Raw genomic sequence first — 23,087 nt, forward strand, 5'->3', positions numbered from 1 at the left:
CACTGGTATTTTTCCCTCTATTTTTCTTTTTTTTTTTTTTTTTTTTGCTGGAAGTTCCGTCAATACCCACCAGCCTTTAAGAGACATCATGCAGCCAGGCCTCTTGGCTTGCGGCCACATTGTCCTGAACGCGCCTGATCTCGTTAGATCTCGGAAGCTAAACGGGGCAGGGCCTGGTCAGTACTTGGATGGGAGACCTCCAGGAAATACCTGGTGCTGCAAGCTTCTTACGTCTCCTGGGAAACTTAATCGTAGCTCTTAATACTCTCTATCTGTCTGGAGGTGTTATAATTGAGGAATTGTACACGTACCCGGCTACTTTCATCAGCCTTTGCTGCACTGGTATTTTTCCCTCTATTTTTCTTTTTTTTTTTTGCTGGCAGTTCCGTCAATACCCGCCAGCCTTTAAGAGACATCATGCAGCCAGGCGTCTCGGCTTGCGGCCACACCATCCTGAACGCGCCCGATCTCGTCAGATCTCGGAAGCTAAACGGGGCAGGACCTGGTCAGTACTTGAATGTGAGACCTCCTGGAAATACCTGGTGCTGCAAGCTTTTACGTCTCCTGGGTAACTTCATCGTAGCTCTTAATACTCTCTTTCTGTCTGGAGGAGATATAATTCAAGTATTGTACACGTACCCGGCTACTTTCAACACCCTTTGCTGCACTGGTATTTCTCCCTCCATTTCTCTTTTTTTTATTGCTGGCAGTTCCGTCAATACCCGCCAGCCTTTAAGAGACATCATGCAGCCAGGCATCTCGGCTTGCGGCCACACCGTCCTGAACGCGTCCGATCTCGTAAGATCTCGGAAACTGAGTGGGGCAGGGCCTGGTCAGTACTTGGATGGGTGTCCTCCTGGAAATACCAGGTGCTGCAAGCTTTTTACGTCTCCTGGGTAACTTCATCGTAGCTCTTAATACTCTCTTTCAGTCTGGAGGAGATATAATTGAAGAATTGTACACGTACCTGGCTACTTTCAACACCCTTTGCTGCACTGATATTTTTACCACCATTTCTCTTTTTTTTTATTTGATGGATGTTCCGTCAAAACCCGCCAACCATTAAGAGACATCATGCAGCCAGGCCTCTTGGCTTGCAGCCACACCGTCCTGAACGCCCCCGATCTCATCAGATCTTGGAATATAAACGGGTCAGGGCCTGGTCAGTACTTGGATGGGTGACCTCCTAGAAATGCCAGGTGCTGCAAGCTTTTTACGTCTCCTGGGTAGCTTCATCGTAGCTCTTAATACTCTCTTTCTGTCCGGAGGAGATATAATTGAAGAATTGTACACGTACCCGGCTACTTTCAAAACCCATTACTGCACTGATATTTTTCCCTCCATTTTTCTTTTTCTTTTTTTTTTTTTTTTTTTTTTGCTGGAAGTTCTGTCAATACCCGCCAGCCATTAAGAGACATCATGCAGCCAGGCCTCTCGGCTTGCGGCCACACCGTCCTGAACGCGCCCGATCTCGTCAGATCTCAGAATTTAAACGGGGCAGGGCCTGGTCAGTACTTTTATGGGTGACCTTCTGGAAATACGAGGTGCTGCAAACTTTTTACGTCTCCTGGGTAACTTCATCGTAGCTCTTAATTCTCTCTTTCTGTCTGGAGGAGATATAATTGAAGAGTTGTACACGTACCCGGCTACTTTCAACAGCCTTAGCTGCACTGATATTTTTCCCTCCATTTCTCTTTTTTTTTTTGCTGGCTGTTCCGTCAATACCCGCCAGCCTTTAAGAGACATCATGCCGCCAGGCATCTTGGCTTGCGGCCACACCGTCCTGAACGCGCCCGATCTCGTCAGATCTCGGAAGCCAAACGGGGCAGGGCCTGGTCAGTACTTGGATGGGTTTCCTCCTGGAAATACCAGGTGCTGCAAGCTTTTTACGTCTCCTGTGTAACTTCATCGTAGCTCTTAATACTCTCTTTCAATCTGGAGGAGATATAATTGAAGAATTGTACACGTACCCGGCTACTTTCAAAACCCATTACTGCACTGATATTTTTCCCTCCATTTTTCTTTTTCTTTTTTTTTTTTTTTTTTTTTGCTGGAAGTTCCGTCAATACCCGCCAGCCTTTAAGAGACATCATGCAGCCAGGCCTCTTGGCTTGCGGCCACATTGTCCTGAAAGCGCCCGATCTCGTCAGATCTCGGAAGCTAAACGGGGCAGGGCCTGATCAGTACTTGGATGGGAGACCTCCAGGAAATACCTGGTGCTGCAAGCTTTTAACGTCTCCTGGGTAACTTCATCGTAGCTCTTAATACTCTCTATCTGTCTGGAAGAGATATAATTGAAGTATTGTACACGTACCCAGCTACTTTCAACACCCTTTGCTGCACTGGTATTTCTCCCTCCATTTCTCTTTTTTTTTTTTGCTGGCAGTTCCGTCAATACCCGCCAGCCTTTAAGAGACATCATGCAGCCAGGATCTCGGCTTGCGGCCACACCATCCTGAACGCGCCCGATCTCGTCAGATCTCGGAAACTGAATGGGGCAGGGCCTGGTCAGTACTTGGATGGGAGACCTCCTGGAAATACCTGGTGCTGCAAGCTTTTACGTCTCCTGTGTAACTTTATCGTAGCTCTTAATTCTCTCTTTCTGTCTGGAGGAGATATAATTGAAGAATTGTACACGTACCCGGCTACTTTCAACACCCTTTGCTGCACTGATATTTTTCCCTCCCTTTTTCTATTTTTTTTTTTTTTTTTTTTTTGCTGGAAGTTCCGTCAATACTTGCCAGCCTTTAAGAGACATCATGCAGCCAGGCCTCTCGGCTTGCGGCCACACCGTCCTGAACGCGCCTGATCTCATCATATCTCGGAAGCTAAACGGGGCAGGGTCTGGTCAGTACTTGGTTGGGTGACCTCCTGGAAATACCAGGTGCTGCAAGCTTTTTACGTCTCCTGGGTAACTTCATCGTAGCTCTTAATACTCTCTTTCAGTCTGGAGGAGATATTATTGAAGAATTGTACACGTACCCGGCTACTTTCAACAGCCTTTGCTGCACTGATATTTTTCCCTCCATTTTTCTTTTTTTTTTTTGCTGGCAGTTCGTCAATATCCGCCAACCTTTAAGAGACGTCATGCAGCCAGGCCTCTCGGCTTGTGGCCACACCGTCCTGAATGCGCCCGATCTCGTAAGATCTCGGAAGCTAAACGGGTCAGGGCCTGGTCAGTACTTGGATGGCTGACCTCCTAGAAATACCAGGTGCTGCAAGCTTTTTACGTCTCCTGGGTAACTTCATCGTAGCTCTTAATACTCTCTTTCTGTCTGCAGGAGATATAATTGAAGAATTGTACACGTACCCGGCTACTTTCAACACCCTTTGCTGCACTGGTATTTCTCCCTCCATTTCTCTTTTTTTTTTTTGCTGGATGTTCCGTCAAAACCCGCCAACCATTAAGAGACATCATGCAGCCCGGCCTCTTGGCTTGCAGCCACACCGTCCTGAACGCCCCCGATCTCATCAGATCTTGGAATTTAAACGGGGCAGGGCCTGGTCAGTACTTGGATGGGTGACCTCCTGGAAATGCCAGGTGCTGCAAGCTTTTTACGTCTCCTGGGTAACTTCATCGTAGCTCTTAATACTCTCTTTCTGTCTGGAGGAGATATAATTGAAGAATTGTACACGTACCCGGCTACTTTCAAAACCCATTACTGCACTGATATTTTTCCCTCCATTTTTCTTTTTCTTTTTTTTTTTTTTTTTTTTTTTTTGCTGGAAGTTCCGTCAATACCCGCCAGCCATTAAGAGACATCATGCAGCCAGGCCTCTTGGCTTGCGGCCACACCATCCTGAATGCGCACGATCTCGTCAGATCTCGGAAGCTAAATGGGGCAGGGCCTGGTCAGTACTTCGATGGGTGACCTCCTGGAAATACCAGGTGCTGCAAGATTTTTACGTCTCCTGGGAAACTTCATCGTAGCTCTTTATACTCTCTTTCTGTCTGGAGGAGATATAATTGAAGAATTGTACACGTACCCGGCTACTTTCAAAACCCTTTGCTGCACTGATTTGTTTCTCTCCATTTTTCTTTTTTCTTATTTTTTTTGCTGGAAGTTCCATCAATACCCGCCAGCCTTTAAGAGACATCATGCAGCCAGGCCTCTTTGTTTGCGGCCACACCGTCCTGAACGTGCCCGATTTCGTCAGATCTCGGAAGCTGAACGGGGCAGGGCCTGATCAGTACTTGGATGGGAGACCTCCTGGAAATACCAGGTGCTGCAAGCTTCTTACGTCTCCTGGGTAACTTCATCATAGCTCTTAATACTCTCTTTCTGTCTGGAGGAGATATAATTGAAGAATTGTACACGTACCCGGCTACTTTCAACTCCCTTCGCTGCACTGAAATTTTTCACTCCATTTTTCTTATTTCTTTTTTTTTTGCTGGCAGTTCCGTCAATACCCGCCAGCCTTTAAGAGACATCATGCAGCCAGGCCTTTTGGTTTGCGGCCACACCGTCCTGAACGCGCCCAATCTCATCAGATCTCGGAAGCTAAACGGGGCAGGACCTGGTCAGTACTTGGATGGGAGACCTCCTGGAAATACCAGGTGCTGCAAGCTTCTTACGTCTCCTGGGTAACTTCATCATAGCTCTTAATACTCTCTTTCTGTCTGGAGGAGATATAATTGAAGAATTGTACACGTACCCGGCTACTTTCAACTCCCTTTGCTGCACTGATATTTTTCCCTCCATTTTTCTTTTTTCTTCTTTATTTTGCTGGAAGTTCTGTCAATATCCTCCAGCCTTTAAGAGACATCATGCAGCCAGGCATCTCGGCTTGTGGCCACACCATCCTGAATGCGCACGATCTCGTCAGATCTCGGAAGCTAAACGGGGCAGGGCCTGGTCAGTACTTAGATGGGAGACCTCCTGGAGATACCAGGTGCTGCAAGCTTTTTACATCACTTGGGTAACTTCATCGTAGCTCTTAATACTCGCTTTCTGTCTGGAGGAGATATAATTGAAGTATTGTACACGTACCCAGCTACATTTAACACCCTTTGCTGCACTGATATTTTTCCCTCCATTTTTCTTATTTCTTTTTTTTTTGCTGGAACTTCCGTCAATACCCGCCAGCCTTTAAGAGACTTCATACATCCAGGCCTCTTGGCTTGCGGCCACACCGTCCTGAACGCGCCCGATCTCGTCAGATCTCGGAAGCTGAACGGGGCAGGGCCTGGTCAGTATTTGGATGGGTGACCTCCTGGAAATACCAGGTGCTGCAAGCTTTTTTCGTCACTTGGGTAACTTCATCGTAGCTCTTAATACTCTCTTTCTGTCTGGAGGAGATATAATTGAAGTATTGTACACGTACCCGGCTACATTCAACACCCTTTCCTGCACTGATATTTTTCCCTCCATTTTTCTATTTTTTAAAAAAAAAAATTTCTTGGATGTTCCGTCAATACCCGCCAGCCTTTTAGAGACATCATGCAGCCAGGCCTCTAGGTTTGCGGCCACACCGTCCTGAACGCGCCCGATCTCATCAGATCTCGGAAGCTAAACGGGGCAAGACCTGGTCAGTACTTGGATGGGAGACCTTCTGGAAATACCTGGTGCTGCAAGCTTTTTAGTCTCCTGAGTAACTTCATTGTAGCTCTTAATACTCTCTTTCTGTCTGGAGGTGTTATAATTGAGGATTTGTACACGTACCCGGCTACTTTCAACACCATTTGCTGCACTGGTATTTTTCCCTCCATTTTTCTTTTTTTTGCTGGAAGTTCCGTCAATACCCGCCAGCCTTTAAGAGACATCATGCAGCCAGGCTTTTTGGCTTGCGGCCACACCGTCCTGAACGCGCCCGATCTTGTCAGATCTAGGAAGCAAAACGTGGCAGGACCTGGTCAGTATTTGGATTGGTGACCTCCTGGAAAAACTAGGTACTGCAAACTTTTTACGTCTCCTGGGTAACTTTATCGTAGCTCTTAATACTCTCTATCTGTCTGGAGGAGATATAATTGAAGTATTGTACACGTACCCGGCTACTTTCAAAACCCATTACTGCACTGATATTTTTCCCTCCATTTTTCTTTTTCTTTTTTTTTTTTTTTTGTTTTTTGCTGGAAGTTCCGTCAATACCCGCCAGCCATTAAGAGACATCATGCAGCCAGGCATCTTGGCTTGCGGCCACACCATCCTGAACGCGCCCGATCTCGTCAGATCTCGGAAGCTAAACGGGGCAGGGCCTGGTCAGTACTTGGATGGGAGACCTCCAAGAAATACCAGGTGCTGCAAGCCTTTTACGTCTCCTGGGTAACTTCATCGTAGCTCTTAATACTCTCTTTCTGTCTGGAGGAGATATAATTGAAGAATTGTACACGTACTAGGCTACTTTCAACACCCTTTGCTGCACTGATATTTTTCCCTCCATTTTTCTTTTTATTTTATTTTTTTGCTGGAAGTTCCGTCAATATCCGCCAGCCTTTAAGAGACATCATGAAGCCAGGCCTCTCGGCTTGCGGCCACACCGTCCTGAATGCGCCCGATCTCGTCAGATCTCGGAAGCTAAACGGGGCAGGGCCTGGTCAGTACTTGGATGGGAGACCTCCTAGAAATACCAGGTGCTGCAAGCTTTTTACGTCTCCTGGGTAACTTCATCGTAGCTCTTAATACTCTCTTTCTGTCTCCAGGAGATATAATTGAAGAATTGTACACGTACCCGGCTACTTTCAACACCCTTTGCTGCACTGGTATATTTCCCTCTATTTTTCTTTTTTTTTTTTTGCTGGCAGTTCCGTCAATACCCGCCAGCCTTTAAGAAACATCATGCAGCCAGACATCTCGGCTTGCGGCCACACCGTCCTGAACGCCCCCGATCTCATCAGATCTTGGAATTTAAACGGGGCAGGGCCTGGTCTGTACTTGGATGGGTGACCTCCTAGAAATGCCAGGTGCTGCAAGCTTTTTACGTCTCCTGGGTAACTTCATCGTAGCTCTTAATACTCTCTTTCTGTTCGGAGGAGATATAATTGAAGAATTGTACACGTACCCGGCTACTTTCAAAACCCATTACTGCACTGATATTTTTCCCTCCATTTTTCTTTTTCTTTTTTTTTTTTTTTTTTTTTTTTGCTGGAAGTTCCGTCAACACCCGCCAGCCATTAAGAGACATCATGAAGCCAGGCCTCTCGGCTTGCGGCCACACCGTCCTGAACGCGCCCGATCTCGTCAGATCTCGGAAGCTAAACGGGGCAGGACCTGGTCAGTACTTGAATGTGAGACCTCCTGGAAATACCTGGTGCTGCAAGCTTTTTACGTCTCCTGGGTAACTTCATCGTAGCTCTTAATACTCTCTTTCTGTCTCCAGGAGATATAATTGAAGAATTGTACACGTACCCGGCTACTTTCAACACCCTTTGCTGCACTGGTATATTTCCCTCTATTTTTCTTTTTTTTTTTTGCTGGAAGTTCCATCAATACCCGCCAGCCTTTAAGACACATCATGCCGCCAGGCCTCTTGTCTTGCAGCCACACCGTCCTGAACGCCCCCGATCTCATCAGATCTTGGAATTTAAACGGGGCAGGGCCTGGTCAGTACTTGGATGGGTGACCTCCTAGAAATGCCAGGTGCTGCAAGCTTTTTACGTCTCCTGGGTAACTTCATCGTAGCTCTTAATACTCTCTTTCTGTTCGGAGGAGATATAATTGAAGAATTGTACACGTACCCGGCTACTTTCAAAACCCATTACTGCACTGATATTTTTCCCTCCATTCTTCTTTTTCTTTTTTTTTTTTTTTTTTTTTTTGCTGGAAGTTCTGTCAATACCCGCCAGCCATTAAGAGACATCATGCAGCCAGGCCTCTCGGCTTGCGGCCACACCGTCCTGAACGCGCCCGATCTCGTCAGATCTCAGAATTTAAACGGGGCAGGGCCTGGTCAGTACTTTTATGGGTGACCTTCTGGAAATACGAGGTGCTGCAAACTTTTTACGTCTCCTGGGTAACTTCATCGTAGCTCTTAATTCTCTCTTTCTGTCTGGAGGAGATATAATTGAAGAGTTGTACACGTACCCGGCTACTTTCAACAGCCTTAGCTGCACTGATATTTTTCCCTCCATTTCTCTTTTTTTTTTTGCTGGCTGTTCCGTCAATACCCGCCAGCCTTTAAGAGACATCATGCCGCCAGGCATCTTGGCTTGCGGCCACACCGTCCTGAACGCGCCCGATCTCGTCAGATCTCGGAAGCCAAACGGGGCAGGGCCTGGTCAGTACTTGGATGGGTTTCCTCCTGGAAATACCAGGTGCTGCAAGCTTTTTACGTCTCCTGTGTAACTTCATCGTAGCTCTTAATACTCTCTTTCAATCTGGAGGAGATATAATTGAAGAATTGTACACGTACCTCGCTACTTTCAACACCCTTTGCTACACTGATATTTTTACCACCATTTCACTTTTTTTTTTTTTTGCTGGCAGTTCCGTCAATACCCGCCAGCCTTTAAGAGACATCATGCAGCCAGGCGTCTCGGCTTGCGGCCACACCATCCTGAACGCGCCCGATCTCGACAGATCTCGGAAGCTAAACGGGGCAGGACCTGGTCAGTACTTGAATGTGAGACCTCCTGGAAATACCTGGTGCTGCAAGCTTTTACAACTCCTGGGTAACTTCATCGTAGCTCTTAATACTCTCTATCTGTCTGGAAGAGATATAATTGAAGTATTGTACATGTACCCAGCTACTGTCAACACCCTTTGCTGCACTGATATTTTTCCATCCATTTTTCTTTTTTTTTTTTTTTTGCTGGAAGTTCCGTCAATACCCGCCAACCTTTAAGAGACATCATGCAGCCAGGCCTCTCGGCTTGTGGCCACACCGTCCTGAATGCGCCCGATCTCGTCAGATCTCGGAAGCTAAACGGGGCAGGGCCTGGTCAGTACTTGGATGGGAGACCTCCTAGAAATACCAGGTGCTGCAAGCTTTTTACGTCACCTGGGTAACTTCATCGTAGCTCTTAATACTCTCTTTCTGTCTGGAGGAGATATAATTCAAGTATTGTACACGTACCCGGCTACTTTCAACACCCTTTGCTGCACTGGTATTTCTCCCTCCATTTCTCTTTTTTTTTTTTGCTGGAAGTTCCGTCAATAACCGCCAGCCTTTAAGAGACATCATGCAGCCAGGATCTCGGCTTGCGGCCACACCATCCTGAACGCGCCCGATCTCGTCAGATCTCGGAAACTGAATGGGGCAGGGCCTGGTCAGTACTTGGATGGGAGACCTCCTGGAAATACCAGGTGCTGCAAGCTTTTTACGTCTGCTGGGTAAGTTTATCGTAGCTCTTAATACTCTCTTTCTGTCTGGAGGAGATATAATTGAAGTATTGTACACGTACCCGGTTACTTTCCACACCCATTGCTGCACTGATATTTTCCCCTCCATTTTTCTTTTTCTTTATTATTATTTCTGGAAGTTCCGTCAATATCCGCCAGCCTTTAAGAGACATCATGCAGCCAGGCCTCTTGGCATGCGGACACATTGTCCTGAACGCGCCCGAACTCATCAGATCTCGGAAGCTAAACGGGGCAGGGCCTGGTCAGTACTTGAATGTGAGAACTCCTAGAAATACCAGGTCCTGCAAGCTTTTTACGTCTCCTGGGTAACTTCATCGTAGCTCTTAATACTCTCTATCTGTCTGGAGGAGATATAATTGAAGAATTGTATACGTACCCGGCTACTTTCAACACCCTTTCCTGCACTGATATTTTTCCATCCATTTTTTTATTTTTATTTTTATTTTATTTTTCTGCTGGAAGTTCCGTCAATACCCGCCAACCTTTAAGAGACATCATGCAGCCAGGCGTCTTGGCTTGTGGCCACACCGTCCTGAATGCGCCCGATCTCGTCAGATCTCGGAAGCTAAACGGGGCAGGGCCTGATCAGTACTTGGATGGGAGACCTCCTGGAAATACCAGGAGCTGCAAGCTTATTACGTCACTTGGGTAACTTCATCGTAGCTCTTAATACTCTCTTTCTGTCTGGAGGAGATATAATTGAAGTATTGTACACGTACCCGGCTACTTTCAACACCCTTTGCTGCACTGAAATTTTTCCATCCATTTTTCTTATTTCTTTTTTTTTGCTGGCAGTTCCGTCAATACCCGCCAGCCTTTAAGAGACATCATGCAGCCAGGCCTCTTGGTTTGCGGCCACACCGTCCTGAATGCGCCCGATCTCGTCAGATCTCGGAAGCTAAACGGGGCAGGGCCTGGTCAGTACTCAGATGGGAGACCTCCTGGAAATACCTGGTGCTGCAAGCTTTTTACATCACTGGGGTAACTTCATCGTAGCTCTTAATACTCTCTTACAGTCTGGAGGAGATATAATTGAAGAATTGTACACGTACCCGGCTACTTTCAACACCCTTTGCTGCACTGATATATTTCCCTCCATTTTTCTTTTTTCTTTTCTTTTTTGCTGGAAGTTCCGTCAATACCCTCCAGCCTTTAAGAGACTTCATGCAGCCAGGCCTCTTGGCTTGCGGCCACACCGTCCTGAACGCGCCCGATCTCGTCAGACCTTGGAAGCTGAACGGGGCAGGGCCTGGTCAGTACTTGGATGGGTGACCTCCTGGAAATACCAGGTGCTGCAAGCTTTTTTCGTCACTTGGGTAACTTCATCGTAGCTCTTAATACTCTCTTTCAGTCTGGAGGAGATATAATTGAAGTATTGTTCACATACCCGGCTACTTTCAACACCCTTTGCTGCACTGATATTTTTCACTCCATTTTTCTTTTTTCTTTTTTTTTTTGCTGGAAGTTCCGTCAATACCCGCCAGCCTTTAAGAGACATCATGCAGCCAGGCCTCTTGGTTTGCGGCCACACCGTCCTGAACGCTCCCGATCTCGTCAGATCTCGGAAGCTAAACGGGGCAGGGCCTGGTCAGTACTTAGATGGGAGACCTCCTGGAAATACCTGGTGCTGCAAGCTTTTTACATCACTTGGGTAACTTCATCGTAGCTCTTAATACTCTCTTTCTGTCTGGAGGAGATATAATTGAAGAATTGTACACGTACCCGGCTACTTTCAACAACCTCTCCTGCACTGATATTTTTCCCTCCATTTTTCTATTTTTTTTTTTTTTTTTTTGCTGGAAATTCCGTCAATACCCGCCAGCCGTTAAGAGACATCAGGCAGCCAGGAATCTCGGCTTGCGGCCACACCGTCCTGAACGCGCCCGATCTGGTCAGATCTCGGAAGCTAAACGGGGCAGGACCTGGTCAGTACTTGAATGTGAGACCTCCTGGAAATACCTGGTGCTGCAAGCTTTTACGTCTCCTGGGTAACTTTATCGTAGCTCTTAATACTCTCTTTCTGTCTGGAGGAGATATAATTGAAGTATTGTACACGTACCCAGCTACTGTCAACACCCTTTGCTGCACTGATATTTTTCCATCCATCTTTTTATTTTTATTTTTATTTTATTTTTCTGCTGGAAGTTCCGTCAATACCCGCCAACCTTTAAGAGACATCATGCAGCCAGGCGTCTTGGCTTGTGGCCACACCGTCCTGAATGCACCCGATCTCGTCAGATCTCGGAAGCTAAACGGGGCAGGGCCTGGTCAGTACTTAGATGGGAGACCTCCTGGAAATACCAGGTGCTGCAAGCCTTTTACATCACTTGGGTAACTTCATCGTAGCTCTTAATACTCTCTTACAGTCTGGAGGAGATATAATTGAAGAATTGTACACGTACCCGGCTACTTTCAACACCCTTTGCTGCACTGATATATTTCCCTCCATTTTTCTTTTTTCTTTTATTTTTTGCTGGAAGTTCCGTCAATACCCTCCAGCCTTTAAGAGACTTCATGCAGCCAGGCCTCTTGGCTTGCGGCCACACCGTCCTGAACGCGCCCGATCTCGTCAGATCTCGGAAGCTGAACGGGGCAGGGCCTGGTCAGTACTTGGATGGGTGACCTCCTGGAAATACCAGGTGCTGCAAGCTTTTTTCGTCACTTGGGTAACTTCATCGTAGCTCTTAATACTCTCTTTCAGTCTGGAGGAGATATAATTGAAGTATTGTTCACATACCCGGCTACTTTCAACACCCTTTGCTGCACTGATATTTTTCACTCCATTTTTCTTTTTTCTTTTTTTTTTTGCTGGAAGTTCCATCAATACCCGCCAGCCTTTAAGAGACATCATGCAGCCAGGCCTCTTGGTTTGCGGCCACACCGTCCTGAACGCTCCCCATCTCGTCAGATCTCGGAAGCTAAACGGGGCAGGGCCTGGTCAGTACTTGGATGGGAGACCTCCTGGAAATACCAGGTGCTGCAAGCTTTTTTCGTCTGCTGGGTAACTTTATCTTAGCTCTTAATACACTCTTTCTGTCTGGAGGAGATATAATTGAAGTATTGTACACGTACTCGGCTACTTTTAACACCCTTTGCTGCACTGATATTTTTCCCTCCATTTTTCTTTTTCTTTTTTCTTTTTTCTGGAAGTTCCGTCAATATCCGCCAGCCTTTAAGAGACATCATGCAGCAAGGCCTCTTGGCTTGCGGCCACACCGTCCTGAACGCGCCCCATCTCGTCAGCTCTCGGAAGCTAAACTGGGCAGGGCCTGGTCATTACTTGAATGTGAGACCTTCTGGAAATTCCAGGCGCTGCAAGCTTTTTTCGTCACCTGGGGAACTTCGTCGTAGCTTTTAATACTCTCTTTCTGTCTGGAGGAGATTTAATTGAAGAATTGTACACGTACCCGGCTACTGTCAACACCCTTTGCTGCACTGATTTTTTTCCCTCCGTTTTTCTTTTTTTCTTTTTTTTTTTTATTTGCTGGCAGTTCCGTCAATACCCGCCAGCCTTTAAGAGACATCATGCAGCCAGGCCTCTTGGTTTGCGGCCACACCGTCCTGAACGCGCCCAATCTCATCAGATCTCGGAAGCTAAACGGGGCAGTGTCTATTCTGTACCTGGATGGGAGACCTCCTGGAAATACCAGGTGCTGCAAGCTTCTTACGTCTCCTGGGTAACTTCATCATAGCTCTTAATACTCTCTTTCTGTCTGGAGGAGATATAATTGAAGAATTGTACACGTACCCGGCTACTTTCAACTCCCTTTGCTGCACTGATATTTTTCCCTCCATTTTTCTTTTTTCTTCTTTATTTTGCTGGAAGTTCCGTCAATATCCTCCAGCCTTTAAGAGACATCATGCAGCCAGGCATCTCGGCTTGTGGCCACACCATCCTGAATGCGCACGATCTCGTCAGATCTCGGAAGCTAAACGGGGCAGGGCCTGGTCAGTACTTAGATGGGAGACCTCCTGGAGATACCAGGTGCTGCAAGCTTTTTACATCACTTGGGTAACTTCATCGTAGCTCTTAATACTCACTTTCTGTCTGGAGGAGATATAATTGAAGTATTGTACACGTACCCAGCTACATTTAACACCCTTTGCTGCACTGATATTTTTCCCTCCATTTTTCTTATTTCTTTTTTTTTTGCTGGAACTTCCGTCAATACCCGCCAGCCTTTAAGAGACATCATGCAGCCAGGCATCTTGGCTTGCGGCCACACCGTCCTGAACGTGCCCGGTCTCGTCAGACCTTGGAAACTAAACGGGCCAGGGCCTGGTTAGTACTTGGATGGGTGACCTCCAGGAAATACCAGGTGATGCAAGCTTTTTACGTCTCCTGGGTATCTTCATCGTAGCTCTTAATACTCTTTATCTGTCTGGAGGAGATATAATTGAAGTATTGTACACTTTGTCTTAGGGACAGTCTGGCTAGCAGTGACTGAGTGGTTGACAGACGACAAGCAACGGAATGTACGTGCTCTGTGATGTCATAGCAGTCAGCTGAGAGAGGCTCGTGATGTCATCGCTGAGCTGTCTGTCTGTCTGTCTGTCTCTCTCTCTCTCTTTCTCTCTCTCTCTCTCTCTCTCTCTTCCTCTCAATTCAATTCATTTGTATCGTCAAAGCAATTGGACATACATACATATGTATATATATATATATATATACATACATACATACATCCATACATGCTAGAAAGTCATTACTATGTTATCTTAAAGGCTAACTAAGCAGAACATATATCATTATAGAACAGAGTTCATAGGTCAACACATGGTTTTAGGGAACAGGCACGTAGGTCATACCGTTTGACAATGTCTCCAAGGTTCTCATCGTAAATAACAAACAGAAATCAAACTATCTTCTGGGCTGACCTTCTAGCTTGACCGTATCTTTCTTAAGTATACAAGAGAGAAAAACAGGTGTAAGAAAATAATTTCTAATTTTCCTTCTACACATATATACATACATACATACATATGTAGCGTTATGTTGGGTGTATTTGGATAAGAGCATTTGGGCTCTGAGCTGAAGCACTGATCTAAAGAAGACCTCTCCCCCCCCAAAGTTATCAGATTTCCTTAGCTCATCAGCTTGGAACTGGTTTGCATCAAAGTGACAGTTTTGGGGAGGATGGCACCGAGAAGAGGCCAAATAGTTTGGAATTCTGCTATGAGATGTCTGGAGAAAGGGGCCTGTAGGTGATAAAAACTCTTTGAAGTGGATGAGAGCCGAAATCCCGACATAGAGCTACGAACCCAGGCCAACCGGCGTTTCCAAAAGATGGCATGGATTGACATCAGTCATAAATAAAGCGAAATCCAATCTCAAGAACTCAGGGACCAATCACCTACTGATCTGACAGACTATAAGGAACAGCGGACAGTCTTTCTCTCTCTCTCTCTCTCACCTGAACCAGAAACTCGCTGCCACAGCTCAACCTGTAGCTCTGTTGCCAGAACCGGAATCAGAAACCAACCAAGTCTTTGCCGGCAACAGAAGAGTTAAACTATGAGAAGGAGATTGAGCGAAGAATTATTTTAAAGGACTTTATTAAATAAATAACTTCACAGACCCACCTGATCAGTGGAGTTTTACAGCTGGACAATTGACTAAGTCGACTGAATACGAAAGTGTCAGTCACTTAAATAGCTATTTGAGTCTTAAGAAACTTGACCCTTGGAACAAACAGGGCCCTGCTTTCCTCAAAGACTTCGTCTTCAAGTAACTACGGTGGAACCATGCTTACAAAGAAGATTTTGTGCACAACCTTGGAGCCTTCAAACCAATGGAAAATCTGTTTGGAAACGACTCTACATTCCCGAAACCCCAACTTCCAGGTGCATCGACTGAGTGGAAGTTCTTGGACAAAGCCGAACCGGACTGCCTTTGTTCCAAACCACACGGACCTCGTGCCGTGTGCTGTTATCTGAGCCCGAAGCCAGAGAGGCCTCTCTGCGACGAAGTTCACATAAGTTTAACAGTTTGGAGTTTGTGATTCATGACATTTGAGAAATCAATTAGAAATGTTAATCTGTGATTCATAACTCTAGAATGTGTAATATCATTTAGTTTTCTTAAATATAAATGTGAGTTGCATTAAACTGTTTTGTTGATAATTTTAGAAATAAAATCTGTCAACGCCGAGAAATATCTTCTCATTCCTGTTTAACTGTTTAGTCTGAAATTGACACAAGTTAATAGACATTAGATTATTGGTGGCCCTGCCTATCCTTAATCATTGAATAATAATCAGTTAAGGGAAATTGTGGTAACAAATAGGATCTTTCTCGGCACCTAAACGTAAATGAGACTGATATATATATAACGAGAAGTTACCTGACATAAATACTAACCTGCGTAGTTATTTAATGTCTGACTAATAATACTAACGAGAGACTCACCTTCGTCTTACTAACCGGTATTGTAGTCAATGTGTTTATAACCTTTTTTGTTTAACGATTTGTTAAACGGAATGTACGTGCTCTGTGATGTCATAGCAGTAAGCTGAGAGAGGCTCGTCATGTCATCGCTGAGCTGGCTGGCTGGCTCTCTGTGTGTGTGTGTGTGTGTGTGTGTGTGTCTCTCTGTCTGTCTGTCTGTCTGTCTCTCTCTCTCTCTCTCTTACTCTCTCTCTCTCCCTCTCAATTCAATTCATTTGTATTGTCAAAGCAATTGGACATGCATACATACATACATACATATATATGGAAAATAAACAATATGTGTACATCTCTTTCTGCATTAGTGGTGCCCTCACAGATGTGCAAGTTACATGACAGACAGACAGACAGACACACACACACTTTCACACACAGACAGACAGACACAGACACACACAGAAACACACACACATACTTTGACAGACAGACAGACAGACACACGCATATTATGGGTCTTTGTTGGGTAGTGAAATGGGTAGCATCAGTCGCAGTGTGGGTAATGTCAGGGAGCCAATCATAGTCCCCGTTCATATCGTGGCGCAAAGCATTCTGGGAAAAGCAACTAAACACGTTTAGTCATGTATTTGTCCATAGTTTACACATGAGATGAAAGAGACAGTATGACGTATTGAGCACCTGGGATTCCTCATGTGTATGTGAGGGGCAGAGGAACCGGATCCCAAGTGTGCGTCCCAGGTGCTATAGGTTTCAAAGCATGCAGGGGAATAGGCACCCCACCCTGACACATAAAGAAGACTGGATAGGGAGATATAAATAGCAATGGGGAGACTCTTGTACTTGGTGTGGCTCTATCCATATAGTGGGGCCAGCTGGTGCAGCAATAGAAGCTCAGCCTGGGGAGACTGGATTTAGCATTTCCTCTCCATTTTGATAACTATCCATAATCATTTCTGCAAAATACTTCTATGATACCTATGTATGTTTTTTACTTGTACTATATTATACTATCAAGTATCAGTGTACACATACAATGTGACCTGTTACATTAATACAGAGGCCACGGAAGGCCAGATCACTAATAGCCACTGTCCCCTGATATTACACTTTTTTACAATCACTTTGGCACTCATTTCAGAACCTTGATGTCATTTTTCAAAACTCTAGACACTAAACTCACACCCGATGATCAAAATGCACATTTTTCAAAACTCTAACACTTTTTTACAATTGCTTGGATACAATACACATCAACCTCAGATCATTTGTTCATTGAACTAAAATGACACAACTTAACATCAAAGTATTACCATTTCAAAATGCAATTCACACATTACATCTGAGATCACTGTCTATTCATTTCATTACAAAGATCTAACTATCAATTGATACAGCTGCTCAAAATGATAAGTGACTGTTGCATTACTCTTAATGCATAATTTTATGGAAACTGACAAACAATATTCCATGTTTCGATCATGAAAGTTTCAGGATAATGAGATCCATTGACATCAATAAACGAGGAGCATGAACCAGTTGGACTACATTATCTATGGATGTAATATTTCATCATCATTCATCATCATGTAGCACTTTTCCACACCATGTTTGCAGTGTGGAAGGAAAGTTAGAAATTCTTTCTCTAATACCTGTTTTTCTCTCTTGTATACTTAAGAAAGATAAGGTCAAGCTAGAAGGTCAGGCCAGAAGGTAGTTTGATTTCTGTTTGTTATTTACGATGAGAATCTTGGAGACAATGTCAAACAGTATGATTGAAGTGCCTGCTCCCTAATCCATGTGTTGATCTATGAACTCTGTCCTATAATGATATAAATTCTGCTTAGCTAACTTTTAAGATAACATAGTAATGACTTTCTGATTATAACCAGCTCTTTGATTTTTGTGTATAAAAGCTCTGACTGTTAAAATGAAGGCAGAGCGACTTTGGGATCTACTTGAGTCACTGTTCCTCTCCACGCTGCGTGTATTAAAGGCATTGCAACTAACGCTCCAACCTGGTTGAAGATGATTGTTCTTCCACATCAGATTTGACATTACTGTATGTATGCAGGCCCTTGTAATTGCTTTTCCAATACTGCCAACTGGTTATTGATGATTGATTTCACATTGTGGTACGAGTATCGAGTGAAATGAGTGCTATCCACCCCAGCAACACAGTGATAACATGGAGCCGGCAGGTCATCCAGGTCACAATAGAGGTCAAGCAGTGGGAGGAGGAAGACGTGGTGGTCAAAGGAATGGAAGGGGACATGCACCCCTTCTGAGAGGTGGTCGTGGGCCTCGTCATAGAGGAGGGCTTAGGCCTCACCAGAGAGGCAGCCATGGGCCTCATTTGAGAGGTGTTGGGGGAACGTGGTAGAGGACAAGGCCACGGACCAGACAGCGGCAGCAACAGCAAATAGTGTCCAGTGAAATCCGAGAAATAGTTGTAGAGCATGTTGTAAATCATGGCATGACCATGACTGAGGCAGCTACAATGATTCAATCAAACCTCAGAATCAACTCAGGATCAACTGTGGCCTCAATCATCAGAAATTTCCGTACTGAGAAGCGGCAAGTCTTCAGCATGCACTAAACATTAGGCTACTCTCAATTGTCAAATGACTGTATACTGCATACCAATGTGTAGCACAGAGTATAGTGTGCCTTTTGAAAGAAATGCAGACAGAGTGAAGCAGCTGATGACTGAGTATGTTCAGGTATGTTCAGTTTCAAGATGCCTCTTGTGAAAAATGGTTGTGAGAACCTGAACCTGAACACAGGGCTGATGGAAATTCAGAAGTACAGTAATCAATCCTTTGTTTTACACTAAGCCAGGTGAGGAACACTGCAGTTGACATTTTACTGTAGTTTTGTTCTTTTTTGTAGCTAATTATTGTTGCATGGATTCAAAGAAACCTATGGTGTGATTTGATTGTATTGCATCAATACATTTCAGATTTTGTTCAATGATTCCACTGTGTCTGTAGTATTCTCTCTACTAGTCCTTTTACAGTGATGTATTTATGTGTAGTACCATAATGAAACATGTATCACATATTTTGTACTACAATATTTAATGATTGTACGAACAACTACACAGTGAAACTATCGGTATCTTCTGTGTGGGTGATCTAAATAAATGTTACTATGGTATTTCATGATAAATGAATTATTTGAACCAACAAGTCTGCAAGTGCAAGGTTTCTTTAAAGATATGAATGCACAATGCAATGTTTTGAACATTGGACAGCCTGTGTTACAAGTGATGACCGTTTTGAGTTTTGTGTCTAGAGTTTTGAAAAATGACATCAAGGTTCTGAAATTAGTGACAAAGTGATTGTAAAAAACTGTATATTCATCCTATTTAATGTGCTCTTTTAAAATGTACTTTTCTTTTTTATGTTGCCATTTCTGTTCTACCAATGTTTCAGTTGTTAGCCAAAGATTGACAGAGTACATCTCATACACACAGGCCAGACAGCAAGGATTTCTTTTTGAAATTCAATTACAAATGCTGCATGAACTCATCAATACGATTAGAGCTCCTGAAAGCAATATAACTAACTCACTCTACAGCATCTCATTAGCAGTGAAAAGAAACCAAGAAAGTTGGGACAGTCGACTGTTTACCACTATGTAACATCACCTTTTCTTTTAATAACACTTATTAAGCACTTGGGCACTGAAGACACCACTTGGTTAAGTTTAGCAAGTGGGATTTCCCCCCATTCATCCATTATGCATTTCCTCAGCTGCGCAACTGCACAGGGCCTTCGTTGTCTTAATTTGCACTTCATAGTGCGCCACACATTCTCAATTCGGAGACAGGTCAGGACTGCAGGCAGGCCATGCTAGCACCCGCACTCTCTGCCTACGCAACCATGCGCTTGTAATCTGGGCAGAATGTGGTTTGGCGTTATCCTGCTGAAAAATGCAGGGATGTCCCTGGAAAAGACGATGTCTGGATGGCAGCATATGTTGCTCCAAAATGTGTACATCTCTTTCTGCAAAAATGGTGCCCTCACAGATGTGCGAGTTACATGACAGACAGACACTCATACACACTGTCACACCCACACACACACACACACTTTCACAGACAGACACACGCACACACACTCACTTTCACACAGAGACAGACACACAAACACAGAGACAGACACACACACACTCACTTTCACACAGAGACACACAAACACATACACTTTCACACAGACACACACACACATACATACATACATACATACATATATAAGGAAAAGAAACAATACATTTAAAAATCACAAAAAGATGTAATAAAGTACAGAAAATCTAAATGTAATAAAATGTGATCTTTAATACACACAAATATGTATGGCTGGTCGGATGCGTCTTGGACTCGGGTTCCTCTTCATTACGTATAATGCTTTTGCCTTTTGCTATAGCTTTCCGTGGAGGGGATCGTGGGTGAGTTTGTACCATTCTTGGGAGGCTCTGCCTTGTTGGGGCGGAGCTGTGATCCAGGTGAACAGCAGATCGGACATAGGTGGGCATGTGGGCGGAGGAGGAAGGCCGGTCAAGCAAATAAGCTTGCTAAGGTACGCAGCAGCAGCAAGCAGCCCCACCATCCAGTCAGCCAGCCAGTCTGGCTGGCAGTGACTGAGTGGTTGACAGACGGCAAGCAACGGAATGTACGTGCTCTGTGATGTCATAGGAGTCACCTGAGAGAGATGTTTGTGATGTCATCGCTGAGCTGGCTGGCTCTGTGTGTCTTGCTGGCTGTGTGTGTGTGTGTGAGAGAGAGAGAGACTTTTTGACTTTTATCAGACTTCATTGCCTGTTTGCAACACGCAATAATTCATACAAAAGAAAATAAATAAATAAATAAAAAATAGTGTTCCCCTTTGTTTGTCTCCCCCCAACAAGCATTAACTCCGCCACTGATCTGTACACTTTTAAAGAAAGCAACCCAATACACACAACAAAACAACCATCAAATACTAAACCCTATAAATGAATTACATAATAAAAACCAACTCCCCGTCATACAATTCACAAAGGGCATCATTAATACACCAGACCTGTTCAAAACTCTCCAAATCATTCATCAGCCTGTAATAGTTAAACTCTAGTCTGACTCTGCACTTGACCAGCATGGCAAACACTCTCACTGCATCCTCACTGCCCTCCCCACACACTCTGTTCTTCCTAGTCTTATAGACGGCCATTTTAGCCTGGCCCAGCAAGAAGTTTACCAGCTGGTCCACATGTTTGGTCTTTCTGGTGTATCGCGCCCCTAAAATAAAAACCTTTGTGTTAAAAATCAGGTTAAGATCAGTAAAAAGACGAGTTAAAAGACTAAAAATGGGTGACAACCGAGAGCAAGTGCTGAAACAGTGAAACACGGTCTCTCTCTGAGCACAGAATGGGCAGGCGTCGGACACAGCAGGGTTAAGAACAGTAATAAAAGAATTGACAGCAATAATGGTGTGTAACACCCTCCACTGCAGATTGCCAGCTCTCTTATTGAGGGGGGCTTGTACAGGCTTCTCCAGGCGGGCACAGTGTCTTCCCCCAGCCCCAGCCTGTAAAGTAATTTTAGGAATCACAAAGAAACAGTTGAAAGTGCTAAATAAGTATTTTGATGCACCATATTAATTTAGGAAATTTACATGTTGTTTTTCATCAGCTTCTGTATCTGATGGCTCCACATCACTGGCTGGATTGACAGCAACGACACTCTAAAAAAAGAAGTGTTAAGTTTGAGCATTCAGGACTTGTTTTGAAGATCCTGAATATCACTGGTCCACAATTTATCTGTGAAACTATGGGTTAATCTCCATATACAAAATACTTTTCACACACACTTTAAATTTACAACTAAATTTACATGTTGATGTCTTTCGTCAGCTTCTGTATTTGATGGCTCAATATAACTGGTTGCATTAACAGCAACGGCACACTACAAGAAAATAACATTATATTTAAACATTCAGGACTGGTTTAGCATCACCTCGAATATCCCTAGCCCTTGAGGTCGATTGTTATTGTGGTCTTCAAGACCAGTGCTTCTCAACCTTAGTCCTGGAGGAGGCCCACTGTCTGCTGATTTTCATTACAACAACATTGTAGGTTATATCAGTGACTGTGGTCCTAAAGTACCCCTATGCCTGCTGTTTTTTTTCCAGTTGAGCTCTTAATTACCTAATTGGCTTAACTGAAGCCATTTAACCCTTTTCCCAGGTCTTTGGTTGTTGATGAGTTACAAAGAGCTGGATTGTGGCCCGCCATGACTGGAAGTGAAGAACACTCACTCTAGGCCTTTAACTTAATGTTCATATGTAGGGGCCTATCCATCTGATTTGTTTTTGCACATTTATTAACAGAAAAATTGATGGTACGTGAAATCATCTGAGCTGAAAAACATAATGTTCCACCAATAATAAAATAAATGTATTAATTAAAATTATAGAGATAATAGAATGTTCACAGATTATTAGTTCAGAAAATAAAATATTTTTTTATATCTTAAATAGAATTAACACTCAAATCAGTTGTAGGGTAAACAAGGTCTATTTTTTGGATTGATTTTATAATTATACATGTATGGCTGCATGAAGCTTACCTGAGAATCTGATATTTTAGTAACTTTGTTGCTTCTTGTTGGGTAGTCCACGTTTGCCGCCGTTCTTTTTCTGTAAATGTAAATCAAAAGGCAATAATTACATACTGTAATTAAAATACAAAAAGTATAAACATTGTATTATTATTTTTGTATCCTGTTTCTCCATCTCGATGCTGATCTTTTTGGAATTGCATATCTAGGTTTACTTAAATACTGTTTATAAGATTGTAAACTCATCATCCAAATTTCTTCATTTGCCAAACTTTATGTAGTGCGCTTGCAGTTTCAGAAGAAGAAAAAAAACTGTAACAGATGGGATATGTAGTACTTTATACTCGAGTGGTCTATGCGATTACACCCTGTTGGTGTTATTAAGAACGCCAAGTACCAGAATGCAGAGCGGGACTGTTTTTTGTGCCGTGACTTGTTGGGGGAAAAAGGCGCAGAAAAAACGGACGAGAAGGTGAAGGTAGTATGGCGGTGATGCACGCGTTGGTGAAGTGGGAAAGCGGGGTCGACAAAGACTCTTACAGCGTGATTCCCACTGCTTGCTTTCGCAATTTTGATTTATTCAGCATTGCTGATGATGACGAAGAGACGACTCGAAACTTCAGAGCAGAGTGGAGAGACACGAACAAACCTCCAAAAGGTGGATGGCCTGTCCATGAAGCGCAGATCATTATGACTGGTAACAATGTTTATTTAAAAAAAAAAAACATTAAAGTCTTTACATGCTATTTGATATATACAATCACAGTATATTTGAAATGAATGTT

General features: G+C 44.1%; 15 non-coding genes and 27 pseudogenes across 15 annotated transcripts; all 42 read left to right on the forward strand.

Moving 5' to 3' along the window:
• The first annotated feature begins 106 nt into the window (after positions 1-106).
• Positions 107-225, forward strand: LOC136730073 (uncharacterized; annotated as a pseudogene).
• Positions 226-435: 210 nt separating this feature from the next.
• Positions 436-554, forward strand: LOC136730025 (uncharacterized; annotated as a pseudogene).
• Positions 555-762: 208 nt separating this feature from the next.
• Positions 763-881, forward strand: LOC136730202 (uncharacterized; annotated as a pseudogene).
• Positions 882-1,092: 211 nt separating this feature from the next.
• On the forward strand, positions 1,093-1,211 carry LOC136730158 (uncharacterized; annotated as a pseudogene).
• Positions 1,212-1,437: 226 nt separating this feature from the next.
• Positions 1,438-1,556, forward strand: LOC136730268 (uncharacterized; annotated as a pseudogene).
• Positions 1,557-1,765: 209 nt separating this feature from the next.
• Positions 1,766-1,884, forward strand: LOC136729928 (5S ribosomal RNA). Its single transcript, XR_010809187.1, has one exon. It is a non-coding gene; the product is annotated as a 5S ribosomal RNA (ribosomal RNA).
• A 225-nt stretch (positions 1,885-2,109) lies between these two features.
• On the forward strand, positions 2,110-2,228 carry LOC136729965 (5S ribosomal RNA). Its single transcript, XR_010809222.1, has one exon. It is a non-coding gene; the product is annotated as a 5S ribosomal RNA (ribosomal RNA).
• Positions 2,229-2,437: 209 nt separating this feature from the next.
• LOC136730088 (uncharacterized) lies at positions 2,438-2,556 on the forward strand (annotated as a pseudogene).
• Positions 2,557-2,777: 221 nt separating this feature from the next.
• On the forward strand, positions 2,778-2,896 carry LOC136730110 (uncharacterized; annotated as a pseudogene).
• Positions 2,897-3,105: 209 nt separating this feature from the next.
• On the forward strand, positions 3,106-3,224 carry LOC136730026 (uncharacterized; annotated as a pseudogene).
• A 210-nt stretch (positions 3,225-3,434) lies between these two features.
• Positions 3,435-3,553, forward strand: LOC136730001 (uncharacterized; annotated as a pseudogene).
• A 229-nt stretch (positions 3,554-3,782) lies between these two features.
• LOC136730056 (uncharacterized) lies at positions 3,783-3,901 on the forward strand (annotated as a pseudogene).
• Positions 3,902-4,117: 216 nt separating this feature from the next.
• Positions 4,118-4,236, forward strand: LOC136730096 (uncharacterized; annotated as a pseudogene).
• A 215-nt stretch (positions 4,237-4,451) lies between these two features.
• On the forward strand, positions 4,452-4,570 carry LOC136729975 (5S ribosomal RNA). Its single transcript, XR_010809232.1, has one exon. It is a non-coding gene; the product is annotated as a 5S ribosomal RNA (ribosomal RNA).
• Positions 4,571-4,786: 216 nt separating this feature from the next.
• LOC136730066 (uncharacterized) lies at positions 4,787-4,905 on the forward strand (annotated as a pseudogene).
• A 215-nt stretch (positions 4,906-5,120) lies between these two features.
• Positions 5,121-5,239, forward strand: LOC136729993 (5S ribosomal RNA). Its single transcript, XR_010809246.1, has one exon. It is a non-coding gene; the product is annotated as a 5S ribosomal RNA (ribosomal RNA).
• Positions 5,240-5,459: 220 nt separating this feature from the next.
• Positions 5,460-5,578, forward strand: LOC136729986 (5S ribosomal RNA). Its single transcript, XR_010809243.1, has one exon. It is a non-coding gene; the product is annotated as a 5S ribosomal RNA (ribosomal RNA).
• A 205-nt stretch (positions 5,579-5,783) lies between these two features.
• Positions 5,784-5,902, forward strand: LOC136729843 (uncharacterized; annotated as a pseudogene).
• A 227-nt stretch (positions 5,903-6,129) lies between these two features.
• Positions 6,130-6,248, forward strand: LOC136729890 (5S ribosomal RNA). The gene has a single exon (XR_010809152.1). It is a non-coding gene; the product is annotated as a 5S ribosomal RNA (ribosomal RNA).
• Positions 6,249-6,464: 216 nt separating this feature from the next.
• Positions 6,465-6,583, forward strand: LOC136730076 (5S ribosomal RNA). Its single transcript, XR_010809253.1, has one exon. It is a non-coding gene; the product is annotated as a 5S ribosomal RNA (ribosomal RNA).
• Positions 6,584-6,794: 211 nt separating this feature from the next.
• Positions 6,795-6,913, forward strand: LOC136730121 (uncharacterized; annotated as a pseudogene).
• A 228-nt stretch (positions 6,914-7,141) lies between these two features.
• Positions 7,142-7,260, forward strand: LOC136730048 (uncharacterized; annotated as a pseudogene).
• A 210-nt stretch (positions 7,261-7,470) lies between these two features.
• LOC136730137 (uncharacterized) lies at positions 7,471-7,589 on the forward strand (annotated as a pseudogene).
• A 227-nt stretch (positions 7,590-7,816) lies between these two features.
• On the forward strand, positions 7,817-7,935 carry LOC136730269 (uncharacterized; annotated as a pseudogene).
• Positions 7,936-8,144: 209 nt separating this feature from the next.
• LOC136729929 (5S ribosomal RNA) lies at positions 8,145-8,263 on the forward strand. Its single transcript, XR_010809188.1, has one exon. It is a non-coding gene; the product is annotated as a 5S ribosomal RNA (ribosomal RNA).
• A 212-nt stretch (positions 8,264-8,475) lies between these two features.
• LOC136730125 (uncharacterized) lies at positions 8,476-8,594 on the forward strand (annotated as a pseudogene).
• A 213-nt stretch (positions 8,595-8,807) lies between these two features.
• Positions 8,808-8,926, forward strand: LOC136729883 (5S ribosomal RNA). The gene has a single exon (XR_010809145.1). It is a non-coding gene; the product is annotated as a 5S ribosomal RNA (ribosomal RNA).
• Positions 8,927-9,135: 209 nt separating this feature from the next.
• On the forward strand, positions 9,136-9,254 carry LOC136730085 (uncharacterized; annotated as a pseudogene).
• Positions 9,255-9,470: 216 nt separating this feature from the next.
• On the forward strand, positions 9,471-9,589 carry LOC136730287 (uncharacterized; annotated as a pseudogene).
• Positions 9,590-9,813: 224 nt separating this feature from the next.
• LOC136729913 (5S ribosomal RNA) lies at positions 9,814-9,932 on the forward strand. The gene has a single exon (XR_010809173.1). It is a non-coding gene; the product is annotated as a 5S ribosomal RNA (ribosomal RNA).
• Positions 9,933-10,146: 214 nt separating this feature from the next.
• LOC136730262 (5S ribosomal RNA) lies at positions 10,147-10,265 on the forward strand. Its single transcript, XR_010809271.1, has one exon. It is a non-coding gene; the product is annotated as a 5S ribosomal RNA (ribosomal RNA).
• Positions 10,266-10,481: 216 nt separating this feature from the next.
• Positions 10,482-10,600, forward strand: LOC136729995 (uncharacterized; annotated as a pseudogene).
• A 216-nt stretch (positions 10,601-10,816) lies between these two features.
• On the forward strand, positions 10,817-10,935 carry LOC136730203 (5S ribosomal RNA). Its single transcript, XR_010809265.1, has one exon. It is a non-coding gene; the product is annotated as a 5S ribosomal RNA (ribosomal RNA).
• Positions 10,936-11,154: 219 nt separating this feature from the next.
• On the forward strand, positions 11,155-11,273 carry LOC136730149 (uncharacterized; annotated as a pseudogene).
• Positions 11,274-11,496: 223 nt separating this feature from the next.
• On the forward strand, positions 11,497-11,615 carry LOC136729876 (5S ribosomal RNA). The gene has a single exon (XR_010809138.1). It is a non-coding gene; the product is annotated as a 5S ribosomal RNA (ribosomal RNA).
• Positions 11,616-11,831: 216 nt separating this feature from the next.
• On the forward strand, positions 11,832-11,950 carry LOC136729894 (5S ribosomal RNA). Its single transcript, XR_010809155.1, has one exon. It is a non-coding gene; the product is annotated as a 5S ribosomal RNA (ribosomal RNA).
• Positions 11,951-12,166: 216 nt separating this feature from the next.
• Positions 12,167-12,285, forward strand: LOC136730002 (uncharacterized; annotated as a pseudogene).
• Positions 12,286-12,501: 216 nt separating this feature from the next.
• LOC136730374 (uncharacterized) lies at positions 12,502-12,620 on the forward strand (annotated as a pseudogene).
• A 222-nt stretch (positions 12,621-12,842) lies between these two features.
• LOC136730326 (uncharacterized) lies at positions 12,843-12,961 on the forward strand (annotated as a pseudogene).
• A 216-nt stretch (positions 12,962-13,177) lies between these two features.
• On the forward strand, positions 13,178-13,296 carry LOC136730067 (uncharacterized; annotated as a pseudogene).
• Positions 13,297-13,511: 215 nt separating this feature from the next.
• Positions 13,512-13,630, forward strand: LOC136730155 (uncharacterized; annotated as a pseudogene).
• A 6,451-nt stretch (positions 13,631-20,081) lies between these two features.
• On the forward strand, positions 20,082-20,196 carry LOC136729873 (U5 spliceosomal RNA). Its single transcript, XR_010809135.1, has one exon. It is a non-coding gene; the product is annotated as a U5 spliceosomal RNA (small nuclear RNA).
• The last annotated feature ends 2,891 nt before the right edge of the window (positions 20,197-23,087 follow it).

Source organism: Amia ocellicauda, unplaced genomic scaffold (assembly GCF_036373705.1).
Source record: "Amia ocellicauda isolate fAmiCal2 unplaced genomic scaffold, fAmiCal2.hap1 HAP1_SCAFFOLD_31, whole genome shotgun sequence".
In the NCBI taxonomy this organism is placed as follows: Eukaryota; Metazoa; Chordata; class Actinopteri; order Amiiformes; family Amiidae; genus Amia; species Amia ocellicauda.